The sequence below is a fragment of the Octodon degus genome, unplaced genomic scaffold, assembly GCF_000260255.1.
Source record: "Octodon degus isolate 3935 unplaced genomic scaffold, OctDeg1.0 scaffold00045, whole genome shotgun sequence".
In the NCBI taxonomy this organism is placed as follows: Eukaryota; Metazoa; Chordata; class Mammalia; order Rodentia; family Octodontidae; genus Octodon; species Octodon degus.
In genome coordinates, this window is record NW_004524621.1 from 1292910 (window position 1) to 1308628 (window position 15719).

Genomic DNA, 15719 nt, shown 5'->3' on the forward strand with positions numbered 1-15719 from the left:
TTCGCTTTGTTATCTTTTTCTGGGACTCCGATCACACGGACGTTGGAGCTTCTGAATTCATCTTCCCGGATGCAAAGTTTCTCATTATTCAGCAGCTGCCTGAACATCTGCGCTGCATCCCTGGATGCCTCTTCTACTTGGCTGTCCAGACAGCTCACTCTTTCCTCCAGCTGAGCTACCCTGAGGTGCAGGTCATCTACCGAATGCCTCACTTCCTCAACATCCGGGCAAGATTTCCTTCTGCGCTCCATCTCCTCTTGTATCTCTCTGAAGATGCCCACCACACTTCTTCTGAAGTTTTCTTCTGTTTCCTGGATTAAGGCTGCTTCTTCAGAAATCAGCTCTTTCATCTGAAGAGTCTTGTTTTTGTCTCTCTCTGTTTTCCCTAAAAACTTGGTGACCTCTGATGAAGCACTCGGATTTACCCGTGAACACGTTTTGTGCTCACTGGAACTTCGCTCTAGTGATTTCGAGAGAGCACTGTGATGCGAAGTCAGAAGGAGAACCTCGATTCCTTGACCTCCGGAAGCAGCCATCTCCTACACGTCGGCCTTGTGCTCCCCCTGGGTCTGCACCAGCCCTTCCTTCTCCCAACTACAGGCAAGTCCCTCTCGCAGCACTGAGGCCCCTTCTCCCTCTGTGCTTGGGCTTCCTCCTCCCTCCTGCTCCTCCTCCATCTCAGAGTCTCCTTTTCCCTCCTTGTCAGTCTCTGAGTTTTCTTCTTTCCCCCAGGATTCCTCCTCCTCCTCCAGCCACATCCCTTCCTCCTCCCCCTCTTCCTCTTCCCCCCATATCCCTTTTCCCTCCTCTGCTCCAGAGCTCTCTTCTTCCTCCTCCTCTAGCCATGAGTCCTCCTGCTCCCCCACCTTGGAGCTTTCCTTTCCCTCCCACTCCAAAGACGCTGAGCTCTCCGCCTGAGCCCCAGCCACCTTCACCTCTTTAACGAACAGCAAATTAAAGCCATCACTTGCTAGGTCTCCAGCTCCACACTTTGAGGCTCTCAGAGGATTCTCCCCCTTTCTTTGCATCCCACGTTGCCTTCCTTCTCCACATAAGTTTGCACTCTGTGGGAAAGCATCTTTCAGCAAATCTCTCATGAAAGCTTTCTGGCTGGCAAAGCACCTGAGGCTCTGCAGGTCTGAGAAGGTCTGGACTTCACCATTGCATTTAAATGCCAGTTCAACCTTGCATAGAAACTTGGGGTCAAAACCATTTTCCCCCAAAACGCAGAAGATGCGAGCCCACTGCCTGCCGACTTCCAGCGTGGCGGAGGAGAAGTTGGCCGCCAGCGTCAAGGCGGCGCCCTCAGCCCCCTGCCGGCCTTCTTCTGCAGCCTGCTCTTCCTTCCTCGGGTCCGCGAGGGTTCTTCCTGCCCACGTTTCCTCCGCTGGCTCTCGCTCCCGAAGGTCTCCCGGGGCCTCACGGCCTCTCTGTCCCTCGTTCCTGGGCGAGGCGGCGCCCGCACTCCTTCTGACTTGGCCGGGTGGAGGGCGCGCCTTCCCTTGGCCCCAACGGCCAGCGCCAGCTGCCTCCCCGCTCCTCCCCCGCGCACCTGGTTTTCTTCTGGAGCTCAAGCTTTTGGCATGCTGGCCCGCGCTGGAGTCCTCCGTCTTCTCTACCAGCGGCATTGAACCATTTATTTTTTGTCTCTCCTGTCTAAACTAGGAGCTAAGTTTTTCACTGGGGGTGTTGTGATTTTTGCTTCCATAAGTTTCCTTGCGAAAGCCTTCACTGCCTCTGCAAACTCGAGCTCATTCCTGTCATGTCCGGTGGCATCCTCAGAGGCTCCTGCCCTCTTGGTGGAAGCCTTTTCTCCCCTCTTGTGGCCTTCTTCCTCCTGTCCCTTTGCTGGTCTTGCCAGCTTGGATTGCACCCTGGGCATCATCATGGCTGTGCTGTCAAAGCTGGTTTTCTCTTTTGGAATAGTAGATCTGTGTATGTCCACTGGGTAGACGTCTTAATTCAAATTTTTTAAAAAATGTCACCTGTCACCGCTGGCCAGAGCTGCTCCACACAAGACATCGCAGGGAGAAGGAGCCACACACCTATAATATTTAAATGATGGCACAAAAAAAAGGGGGGATACAGATGAATGACCATTTTTTATCTGTGTATTCAAAATGGTTAGGATAGATATATAGCTAAATTCTCTTAATTCAATGAATAGAGGGATTTGTTCTAATAGTGTTTGTAAATAATATGAAATGTGTTTTTAAGTGTTTGTTAAAAATGTATTTAATTCATCTTTTATTCTGATATGTCAGAGAGAGAGAGAGAGAGAGAGAGAGAGAGAGAGAGAGAGAGAGAGAGAGAGAGAATTGTGTTTCCAGTATTAGGCATTCTAACTGAGCTATATTCCCAGCACGTTTTGTTTATTTTATTTTTTTTTAAGACAGGATCTTGCTAAATGGTGAAATTACCCACTCTGGGCTTTAACCTGCAACCCTCCTACCTCAGCCTCCAGAGTGCTGGGACTACAGTATGTGCTACCATGCCTGGTTAAGAAGTAGTTTTTTAATGTACTGTATTGGTATTGACTGCATTTATTCATTTATTATTTCAATATATTGGATTTTTGTTTTTGATTACTTCCTTTCTACTTAGTATGTTCATTTTGTAATTTCCATCAGTTAACACTTATTTCATTAATTTTAAGCATCTTTTATCCCCTGGTTGAATGTGTTCTAGTCTATGTCATTTCCTTTCAAATATTGCTTTAGTGAATGCTGTATTTACTAGCATGTCCATTTTTACTTTTTTCCAATAGTCTTCAGTGTAATCTTTTCTACGATCTGTTTATTTAGAAGTATAGTTTAAAAATTCCAAATATTTTATGACATCTATACTTTTAATGATGTTTAAATGCTTTTAATTTTAAAATATGTATCAAAAGGACAAGGTCCTATGATATAACTTCTTTGATATTGTAAATATTTGCTTTAGTGGTTCATAAAAAATAATGTATCCTCTATGAGATAAAGGTTTCATAAACGTTAATCAGTTCTTGCAAAAAAAAATCAGATCTTGCTTGTTAATTTTCTCATTGCAAAATATTAGATATATATTTCTTTATCTGAGCTGTTAATTTCTGAGATAAACATGTGACAGTTTTAGTTCTTACTGTGGATTTTTCAGCTACACCTTTTCCAGCATTATAAGACTTCATAGGAATGTGTGATTTCTAAATGTTCACATATTTTGTCTCTTTTATGATGTGGTGATCACCTCTACTAATTTTTAAAGTATATTTTAGCATATAATTTGCTGACCATAAGAGCTCCATAAATTCTCGTCTGATGAGTCTCTGTTATATCTTTCCTCCTTTTCCTAGTTTAGTCTAAACCAGCATATGGTTGGAATTTAAAATTTTTAATTTGAAAATCTCTGCCTTTTAATTTATGAATTAAGTTAACTCACTGTAATTAATCATTAAAAATGAATTTCTACCATTTGATTTCAGGTTTTAAACATATTATAATCGTTTGTCATTTTTCTCCTCTCTAGTTTATTTTCCTTTCAGTAAATAAGATGGTATCTGCCTTCCTCTCTACTGTTTTCTAAGTTACAAACTGTACTTCTGTAGTTTTCCTGGTATACGTTACCATTTAGTGTACCTACTTATCTGGATTTTAACACTAGTGAATCTCTTCACTGTTCTCACAAACCATATAGACAAGGAAGTTCACTGTAAGTCCGATCATTTTCTCCTACTACTAGAACTTCATAAAAATCATTCTGTGAATTATAATTCATTGCAACTTCTTAATAGCCCCTAAATCACCTCTTGTAGCTATTTTCTATTAGCACACTTGTTAATTCACCCATGTATTTACACATTAAGACCATTCCTTGTGCTATATTTTGGCTCTGTACATTTATTTCATTGTAAAATGATACTTTAAGAATTTGTGACTTACTCAGTTTTAGTATAAATAATATTATTTCATCCTTACCTTTTTTTATCCTTACCTTTGAATAGCAGCTTAGTTGTATCCAAAATCCTACATTGTTTCTTTCTTTTCCATACTTTATATTATTTCATCATTTTAAAAACACTTGTTAATATAATTTTTTAGAATGCTACTTCATACTAACTGTCCCTTCATATTTATCTGCTTTTCTCATTGGCGGTTTCTAATATTTTATCTATGGGTTAGTCTGTGGATTCACTAGAAGGTGCCAAGCGTCGATAAGGATCCATATTTTCCAGTCCTGGACTGAGCATATCACATGGATATGAGGGCCCTGTCCTTGGACAGTACTGGGAAATTCTCAACAATTATTTCTTTGAGTCAGTGAGGACTCAGGTCACAAGCAACCTGTACTGTAACATCTTATAATTCAGTGGTGTCCCAAATTTTCTGATCAAGGAGATTATGGTGCCACAGAAAAAGTGATTGATGATGTAGAGTGTGCCTAAGGAGAGTCACATGGAGAGAAAGCATTCGCTCAGGCTTTCACAGAGAGCAAAGGCTGTGACTCATCCACATGGCTGACACTGACAAAGGATCTACAAATTGTGGCGCAGGGTATCAGGGTAAATCCTGACAGGAATTGACGGATCTTCTCAGATACAAAAGCTACATTTCTTGTTATATAGGTCTTGCTTTATCTTGGTCTTACCCATCCAGCATAAAAGTATAAAAATGAGATATAAAAAGTAAAGCCTTATTAATATGCTGAAAAAAGTGTACTGAGCTGTAAAACACTCAAGTCAACAACTTCTGACATTGCATTCCTATGGATAACCCACTACTATTATGGATTACTGCACTATATTGAATTATGTTGCAGAATTCACACACCTACAATATTTAAATAACAATGGAATTCCCATCTCTGACAAAACTAAACAAAAAGGGATATAAATGAAGGACCATTTTGTATCTGTATATGCAAAATAGTTAGGATAGATATATAGCTACTTTCTCTTAATTCAATGAGAAGAAAGATTTGTACTACTATTGTTTGGACAGAATATCCTGTCTGCATCATATACTACAGATAACCACTAAGAAGATAACAATGTACAATGTATTAATTATTGTAACTATCCTACTAACTTGTTTTGAAACTGTCTCATTGCTATTTGTTTCTGAACAAAATTAATTAAAAACACCCAATTATGTCCTTGAATATTATCTTTTCCCTATTTTCTGTATTCTTTCTAGAATAACTGAAGTTACTTATATTCCCACATTCTCCATCTCTTTATATGCTTCTTTTTTAGTCATTTACTCATATCTATTTTCCAATTTGGTAATCTGTCCAGCCATAATTCTTCTTTCTTTAATCTGCCAATCGCAACAGTAATTACTTTGTAATTAATTCCAAAGGCTACATTTTACTTCTCAGAGATTTTGCTCACCCTTTTGAATGTTATTTATTTCTTTATCCTAGTACCCCATTTTACCTTGATCTTTACTAGTTACAACCACATTGACTTAATACTTTCTTTATGCCATATCACCATCCAGGCCTACTGGTTCTTTTTCTGCTATTTATCTTGTGTGTACCAAGGAGAGTATTTTGTGTCTTGGTATGTTTTAATTGTAAATATTGGGTTGTGCTTTTGTTCCATGTGTTCTCAGGAAAAATTTTATCTGCTTCTTGCTTCTACTAAGATACCAAAGGGGCACATGGATCTAGAATAAATTATGTGCTAATTTCTCAGTTAGGGAATTCCTGGGCAAAGTGGGGAGTGCAAATCTGCACTCCATTTCTCTGTTTAGAAAAGGCATTCTTAATGGAGTTTGAAGAAGTCCCCACTGTTCAGGCAGAGAGGTCAGCTTCTCTGTTGTAATAATGCTGTACTGGTGCCCAGGTACCTGACTCCCTGGTCCCGTGCTTTGAGTCCCATTCTGAGCCAAGAATCCCAGTCCTCCTTCTTGCCTTTAATAGCACCACGACCTCTTTGCTTGTCCCCAGGCAGACCTTGAAAGTCAGGCTCCTGCATTTCCAAAACCAAGGCGCACCCACCCCATCACCTTAGTGCTAGGTCTCAGGCTTCTGAAATCTCTGTGGGAAGGTTAGCAATGCATTTTCTCTTAAAAAGTACTGTGCAACCTTTCTAAGTATTTGCAGCATGAAGCTTTTATCAGTTATCCGGATGTCAGGGTGCTGGGCAAATACTCTGACACATCAGGGTCAACATTTGTAACCTGATCTGGGCTAGGACAGAAGATCTCAAGGGATGTTTCCTTGGATTTATCTGGAAGTGCGGGAGGTCTAAAATATAAAATACAGCTTCTTGCAAAACATGAACTGAACATCTCAGATGCTCTTCTTGACGTGCTAGAGGATGAGTTCTATGTTTGTGTTTCTTCAATTCATCCACCAAGATGCTGGTTTCTGTTTTCTTGGAAGACTCCTGCATAGATTAGACCATCTCGCAAGTGCGAATGTAGGGAGTTCCAGAAATACCCAGCAGATGGCGCAGCGGGAAGTAGCCGCCATGTCCTCTTACAGAAGGGCTCTCTTGAGCTGGGGCCGTGTGAAATTTGAGGTAACGACAGATTTTGATATGCCTTAATGTGTCCCCAGAACCACATGTAAATGTCTTCTGCCAGCGTTGCCCGATTTATTTTTGTTCAGTTCCTTAAAAGGAAAAGGCAGTTCCCACAATGGTGGCGCAGCGGGACAAAAACATCCAACCAGAAGGGAAGCACAAGTGAGCATGTTCTGGAACATTCTCATCAGGCAATCTTTCCCAGGTGATAAAGAACTATTTAGTGGAATAAGAATGACATTTCTCGCCAGGCATAGTGTCACAGACCTGTAATACCAGCACTCATGAGGCTGAGGCAGGATTGTGAGCTCAAGGACAATCTGAACTACCCAGCGAGACACTGCCTTGAAAAACAAACAAAACAATGACATTTCTAAAACAAACAAACAAACAAACAAAAATCATAAAGAAAGAATCCACCCCTGCCCAATCTGCTTTGCTACTGCATGGAGTTATCTGGGACTTTTTTCTCCATCAAAAGAGACTTAGGTTCTTCTTAAGCAGTAGCCCCTACTTTCAGAGAGGAAGAGCACCCCCCATACCCTGGGATGCAACAAGACAGCTTGTCCAGTTTCTGTTGAGGCCAAAGACTTACAGAAATTTCTTGTGAGATGATGAGAGGAATCCCATGTTCTTGCCTTAACTTGGGTGACTCGAGGTTCTGTCCTCATTCACAGTGTGCGTACAGCAACAGAGAAACACATCGGCCTGGCAGAACACACACTCAGGCCCCCGCATCCTCTCTCCCTGCAGGCTCCTTCCTGCTCTTGTCCTCAGCTCTGTCACTGAAGGATTCTCAGAGGAAATTAACACACTGACCAATCGGAGCAAATAAAGGTCCAGAATGGGTTTCCACCACAGATAGCTCTCCACTTGGGGCCTCCTGTTCTTCTCACATGGCCAAGGTCGCCTGGGCTTTGGGCTTTGAATTGGAAGCTCCATGTGAGAGATGAGTCAGAGCTTCAAGATGGAAAGGCCCCTCCATTTTAGCCAGCTTTCCTGTACCTGGGGCAAACATATCTGCCACCCACAATTTAAAGGAGAAAGGTTCACTGTGGATCACAGTTTTTGGAGAATTCTGCGTATGGCATGGTGAAAAGCCATGGTAAAAGAAAGCCATGAGCCTCATGACAGCCTAGAAGCAGAGATGAAGAGAGGGAGGAAAGGCAGGAAGGGGAAGTAACAAGAGCTATGACATGTTACGTACCTGCACCAACTCCCCATGATAGGTATCATCATTATGTACTGTACACATGGACTAAGGAAAATTTTTAAAAAATTAAAAATTCATCTCAAGTATTCAGAAAAAAAAGAAGAAGGTTGAGAAGGAAGGAGCTATGGGCCAGAGTGCATATCTACTTAGGTCATTCCCAATAAATGTATCTTCCAGCAAGAACCCTCATACCTGAGATTAGAGGGGCAGTGTAGATATAACCCCTAACATGCACGTTGGATCCAGTCAGCAGAAGGGAAAACCTAAAGTGAAGGACAATATTCAGACAGGGTCTGATGACCTTGACAGGGTCCAGCTCTCTGTGTGAGGTAGGGTGGAGAAGAGAAACGAACCAGGAAGTACAGGAAACACACAGGTTCTCAAAACTACCACTGAGCATGGAAAAGCAAGATGCAAACCCCGAGACCACTAAGTGTGCCCCACTATGACCTTTAGAGATGTTCCTGAGGACACTGGGACATGGCATAGACATGTAAGTTCTGTTGCAGAATGACTGCAGTAGGCTTATTTTGTGTGGAGGGCAAGTTCATCAGTGTGGGACGTACCATGCGGAAGCAGGCTATGGCAACAGACTTACTCCTAATGAAGCGCAGCCTGTGTCAGCATTCTTGTATAAAGCTGACATTATTCCCATTATGCTGGGTCATCACATCCCTTCACTTGTTGGGTTTTTTTCTTTTTCTTTTTTTCAATTGCTGCAATTATCTGTAAAAGAAAAATGAAACATTTCCTCTTTGGTAACTTGACTCAACCCATCCAGCCAATCTGATTCAACTTCCCCTGTGTTTTCACCCCTGTTAATTGTTGTCATCTGTTCCTTTGTGACCTTCGTGGTGAAGAGCAGTAATGTAAACCACAGACCCTCTTGCCTTACTTGGCCATTACCTATGCATCTTGCAATGCTAATATCCTTGAATGCAGATTGAAAATGTTGAATGTTAAGTTACCAAGAACAATGAAACTCACATTTAAATTTTCATGGCATCTAGTTTGGGTTTTTGTTTTTTCATGACCTAAGCATTAGTGTTATTCATTTTAAAACCATGACAATATTCATAACAGAAAATGCATTTTTGTTCTCTATTTTCTCTTTGGGGGTACTCTGCTCCATGTGTGATGAGCAAAGGTAACGTAGTTGTCCTTGACATCCTTGGAGGATGGGAAACAGGACCCCTCCCCCTTAGATACTGAAATCTGCAAATGCTCAAACCCTGTTATAAAATGGCACTGGATTTACATATAACCTACACATATCCTCCAGGAAACTTTAAGTCAATGCTGGATTTGCTCATACTGCCTAATACAATGTAAATGCTGTTTACATAGCTGTTCTACTGTGTTGTTTATGGAATACAAATAAGAAAAGGGAAAAAAGTCTGTACATATTCAGATGAGCTGCTGCTTTTAAAAACCAGTTGCAGTCACAGTTGGTTGAATCTTCGGAGGTGAAAGTTGGGGATACAGAAAGCTGACTGTGCTGTATTGGGCATTTACTGAATATGACAATTAAATGACCTGAAAGAGGATGCAGTCTGTGCAGAGGAGTAACTGTACCCAGACTGTTTTCTTAACTTGGTTTCCCTTGAGCTCTGGGACATACCTGAAGGTAGTGATAATCCGCCCCGTAGCTTTACTGGAAGAAATAAGAGTGGATGTCTAAGCTTCTAGAAATATTGTGTTAATAAAAGCTGGAGACTTCAAATGTAGTCTTGCCATGGTTATTACACACTGAGTCTTCTCACCAGGGACAATATTGGTTGTAATAAGGGGACTGTAGTTGAAATCTTGTTGGTGCAGGGCAAGCATGCAGCTGAACATCCTAACATACATGCAACAGTTCCCCCTCTCAAGATTTAATGATTTGGCTCAAAATATCAATAGTGACAACTTTGATAAATGCTGCTACGTTAAATTAATTTCTTGAAAGTAATAGGATACCAGAACACTTACGTTGCACAACTAATTTATAGAACTTTATTTTTTGTTTATTTGGTTTGGTTTGAGGGTTGTTTTGTTTGTTTTTGACAGCCTTTTGCAAAAAATCACTAAGTTGCCCAGGCTGGGCTCAAACTTGCCATCTTCCTGTCTCAGTCTCCCAGAGTGCAGGTGTGCACCATCACGTCCAGCAGGGTTAGGCTTTTTTCCTGCTATCTGCCTTTTACTTCTCTCTTTCACACATGGTTTTCTCTTTCATGTATACGGAAATCACACAATATGTGGCCTTCACTCTCACCATATGTCCAAGGCTCATCCTCGAGGTGGTGCAATCAGTGCTTCATTCATCTGGATTTCTTAATAATGTGGTATCTATTCATCATGATGGGCATTTGGGTTGTGTTTGCTTTGTGGCCATTCTAAATAGTGTTGCTAGGGACATTTTTGCTGCAGCTTTTGTGTGAATATGCTTCTATTTCTCCCGAGTATATTGTTAAGGATGAAATTACTTGTTTATAGGATAACTTCCTTCTTTAACATTTTGAGAAATTGCTGAACTGTTTTCTGAAGTCGCTCAGCTGTTTTATATCATCACCAGTATTGTTTGCATAGTCTCCCTTCTCCACATCTTTGTCAATATTTCTGTATTTCATTATCACTATGATAGTGGTGTTAAAGAAAGAGCTCCATGTGGGTTTGATTTGTACTTCCCTGATGGCTAATGATATGGAACATTTTCTTATATTTTTACTGACCATTTGTGTATCTTCTTTGGGAATATTTATCTAGATCTATTACCTATTTTAACTCAATTTTTCATAATTTTGTCCTTGAGCTGTTAAAAACTATCTATTACACTTATCTAAAGAGTGAAGCTATCTTATTAAATATGACTTGCCAATATTTTCTTTTTTTCTGTGGGGACCTTTATTCTCAATTGTACCACTTGCAGCACACAAGTTTTTAATTTTGCTAACATATAATTTATCTATTGCTTTTCTTTTGCCACCTATACTTTTTCAATACCATATCTATGACCTAGCTAGCTCCAGATCACAATGATTTACCTTCATGTTTCCTCTCAAGAGTTTCTCAGTATTACTTCTTATGTTTAGGTATCTTAAATTTATACCAGGCCTTTGGGGAACTTGTTGAAAGTAACTGATTGTGAAGGTAAGGGATTATTTTTAGACTCTCAATTTTATTCTCTTGAACTACAGAGCCTGCCCCAAAAAATGTATACACATTTCAGGATAAGAAAAATAGCAGGATTTTTTTTTAACAGATAGTATTATTCTTGTGTGGGAGACCCTAGAGGATGTCGTATATCACAGAAAGCCCACCACACTGCAGGCTCTTAGAGAAGACACCAAAAATGCATGTGCAGCAATCTTAGCGGCCAGGGCTGCCCAAGCAGCAGGTCGCAGTGCTAATAAATGTCTGGAGGCTCAAGGCCACCACTGCGAGCTCCTTTTGTCACTGGAGAGGCCAAAGGTAGTGTGTAGGAATCTCATTATGTATCAGTAAATTTAATATGAAAATATCGATGCCTATTTTTCTTTTCCTGAAGTACATATCTATTTTCTTGGTGAACTCTGTCTGTGTTTCTCTTTATGCCATGACCTCTCTGCTCTGAATATCATAGTTTTGTAAAAAGGTTTGAAATCAGAAAGTGTGATCTGGGGCTGGGGAGAAGGCTCAGTGGAGTAAGTGCTTCCCTGTCAAGCGCAAGGGCCTGAGTTCAATCCCTGGTTCTAAAACAAACAAACAAACAAAAAAAAAAAAAAAAAAAAAAAAAAACCCTGTGATCTCTTCAACCTTGTTCTTTTCCAAGATTATTTGGCTGTTCTGGTTTCTCTGAATTCTCATTTCAATTGTGGAATAATCCTGTCATCCTACAAAATATCTAGCAGGTATTTTTTATAGGCATTGTCTTGCATCCAGAGATAAATTAAGAAGGATTGCCACTGTAACAGTACCACATCTCCCAGTGCATGAACACAGAGTGCTTTTCCATTTATCTCAGTCTTCTTTAATTCCATTCAGCACCATTTTGTTAGTGCACCAGCAGTATGGTAGCTTCATGCTTAGTGCATAAGTCTGACAGGGTTTTGGGTTAAATTCAGTCTCAAATGTTTTATGCTTTCAAACATTATTGTATACGAAATGGTTTCCTTAATATTATTTTGTCTTTAATTTAATTTAATTTTTAATTTATTTTATTTTATTTTTTTTGAGGCAGGGCCTCCCTATGTAGTTCAGGCTGGCTTTGAACTCACTGTGTAGCCCAGGCTGGCTTCAAACTCATGGTAACCTTCCTATCTCAGCCTCCCCAGTGCTGGGATTATAGGTGTGCACCACCATGCTCAGTTTCATTGGTCCATATGGTGTACCTGGATTCCGGGGCCAGCAGAGCATGTACTACTGGTGACTGAACCTGGGTCCTTGCACTTGCTAGACAGGCATTTAGACCACTGAGCCATCTCAGCAGCCTCCCTTTTTAAAAATTGTTATTTTATTAGTAAATGTTTTTAATATATGCATTTTACAATCATCTTGGGATGTTAATATATGTACATAATACAGTTTTGCTTTTGTTTTTGTTTTTTGTACCAGGCATGGAACTTGGACCTTGTGCTTATCAGGCAAGTGTTTAAGCCACTTAGCTATCTCCCTAGCTTAGTCCAGTTTGGGGTGATGTCATTTAACAGGTTAAAGAAGTTTCCTTTGGCTCCTAGTTTATTATTTGTTATTAGGAATGGATTTTAGGTTTTTCACATGCCTCTTCTGCTCTACCATGATGATTCCCTGTTCTTTCTCATCTGGCCTATCTGTATTGGGTATAAATTAATTTATATCTTGGATATTAAACTAGCCTTACATTCATAGGCTGTTTCCCACTTGATCATGGTATGCAGTCCTTTTCAGATGTTTCTGAGTTTGTTTTACCACGATTTTATTAGAACTTTCTTTTTCATCCGTATTTACAATAGATGTCAATCTAAAGTTTGCTAGTAATGTCTCCATTAGGTTTTTTTGTTTTTGTTTTTGTTTTGCTTGTCCAAGTAATGTTCTTCTCACAGAATGGGTTGGGGAATGTTCCTTCTGTTTTACTCAAAGAATGTTTAAATAGTTACTAATAATTTGGTAAATTTTACCAAAATTTTGTAGAATGTATTCATCCTTAGTAAAGTGTCCTAGGCCTGAACATTTTTGAGTGAAATGTTTAGTTAGCAATTTAGTCTTTTCTCTTGTTTATGTAGATTTTCTACTTCCTATTTCTGCTTGCCTTGACCATACTAACTCATGTCTTTCTAGAAATTTGTCTGTTTCATCTATGATATTATCTGTTCACACTATTTTGTTATTTTTTATTTTATAAACTTAGCAGTTGATTTTAATAACTTAAGTTTTTTTTTGTTTAGTCAGCTCAGCCAAAATGTGCACACTTTGTATTCATTAATTTTCTATATACTTTTTAAAAGCCCTTTGTTTCCCTTATTAGTCCCCTAATTTTTTATTATTTATCTCCTTGCCCTTATTTTTTCCTCTGTCTCCAGTGTCTTGTGCCGGCTGTTCTCTGATATATTAGCCAGCTTTTGGTTGCTGTGACTAAAACCCCTGACATCTATAGCCTAAAGGAGGAAAGGCCCAAGTTCTCATCCAGTATCAACTCCACCATCAATCAGTGTTTTGTTCACTCTGCCCCCTTTGTGATATTATAAAAAAATTAAGGATATTTCTATGTCATAAACTCCAGCTCATGTGTTGAGCACAGTCTAGCCAACTCACTAAAGCTCTTGGTAGATCAAAGAGAGACACACAAAAGGCACAAGATGTTCCCAACAAGACCGAACAATGGCCAGTGACTTCATCACTTTGTGATGTGTTCCAAGGATCCCCTGACGAGGTCCAGAGGTTCCGTCCACAACATCGAAGAGTTTCCCAACTAGGAGTCCTTTTAGGACAGGACAGTGACATACTGAAACTATCGCAACGGCTTTAATGTTGGCTACTCCTGTGGTTAGTGAGACCCAATGTGAATGCTGCCATGAGTATTAATAGAGTTCCTTTATAACTACGTACACATCTCCAGAGGTCCAAGTTCATGCATAAGGACACGTGCTGTTTTGGAAAGCCAAAGAGTGGGCAAATGCTTCTTATCATATTTTGTATTTCTGAATTTGTTCAGCATCCTAAGTCACACAAGTCTAAGAAGGTAAGCGACAGCTAAGCTAGCGACAGAGGTGTTTGGTGACTCATGAGTAAGTCAGCTGCCCGGGCAGAGGCAGTACCTGTCAGGCAGGTTAGGTGTGTTGCTGGATCACCTTCTCCAGGCCAAGACAGAGCACACAGTGGCAGGAGCAGCATGGAAGCAAAGCCACTGACTTCATCAGCCAGAAGGCAAAACTGATACAGGCCAGGGTGCCCCAGTTTCCCGCAAGGGCACACCCCCATAACCTGAGGGATCCCCCAGACTCCCGTTCCAGAAGGGCATTCCACTTCTCAGTAGCAACAGCTTGGGTTCTAAGCCCATAACACATGGCTTTTTCAGTGACATTGAATGCCCAAACCATCACATCTGCCACATGACGTTCTTGTCCTAGCCACCCAGTCCCCCCACTCCCCGCAGAGCCCAAGCAATGGGTCGCCCAGATCCTGAACCAGATTTTTCCAAAACTGTAAGTCTAATAAACCTGTTCTTATTAATTTATAAGCCTTAGGCAGTTCATCATACAGATAGAAAACTGATTAACACACTGATTTTCAGGCTATTTTTCCAGCTATGAAAATGAGTTTTCTCAGTAAGCATATCCAACTTCGCTTTTCCTAAAACAAGCTCAGCTCAAAAAATGACCAGTGAGTGACCTTCTCTATAGACATTCTCACTGAGAATGGCTAAGTCCTACTTGTGGTAGAAATGTGATTTTTCACTTCTTCATATCCCAGGAAAAATACTGACTTCCGCTTCAGATATTTTGAAATGATTCAGTTATGAACCTCATGTTTGGAACCATCCACTTCATGTAGGTGAACAAAAGTAAGTTGTTCTTCATGACTTCAGAGGTTCAGAATCAGGCAGAGAAGGGGAGGTAACTCCTGATGTCACCAGGGGCCTGGCTTCCTCTTTTTTGTCTTTGCTGTCACCTTTAGCACTGGTTTGTTGCTGTCACCAGGGGTGGTGGTGCATTAGCAGCAGCAGGAAAGGGCGTATTTATTTAAAGAGATTTTTCAAGCAGGGGAAACCCTTAATCAAAATTTGGTTCAGATGTTGCTAACGAGCCCACATCTGCATCCACCAAGAAAGTAGGGAAAAGTTTATTGCTCATTTAAGGAGCTTCATGGGAACAGAAAGGTAGAGTCTAGGGCCACCCAAAATAACTTAAGAGAGTGGGGGAAAGGGCTGGCTTGACATGCACTGCAGGTAGAGGATGAGGCTGGGCTAGGGCTCTGCCCAGGAGTGAGGGCTGGTAGAAAGTGACCATGTCATCAAATGCAAAGCAGGTAGCTTCCAGGCTTTCTTGCCCACTTCCTTTTAAGGAGGCAAAATAAGAGGGAGCAGTGGCCTCGAAAGGCGCTAGATGTCTACCAGGGACTCAGGTTCCTACGCTGTCTCCAGCTCTTCTGCTTCCATCTCGTAATGCTTGAGAAATGCAGTGGCTCACCTGTCCCCATGGAGGACCATTCGCACAGAAGCACCTAGGGTGGAGGTGGGTGGGCTGCTGTGCTCCACACAGTGCCCCTCCCGGAGCTTCCTCCATGTGGAGACACAGAGGGACTGCGGCACTCCATCAGGGTCAGCACTTAGTTCTTTTCTGGTGATGAGGAGGACCACCGAGCCATAGTAAGATGGCCTTTCCCAAAGCACAGGGCATCTCTGAGAGCTGCCCTTGGGCCTTAGCAGAACCCAGAGCCCTGTCCACCGATACATAACACACACACACACACACACACACACACACCCCAAAGTTTTTTTTTTTTTTTTTTTTTTTTTTTTTTTTTTTTTTCGGAACTGGGGATTGAACTCAGATCCTTGCGTTT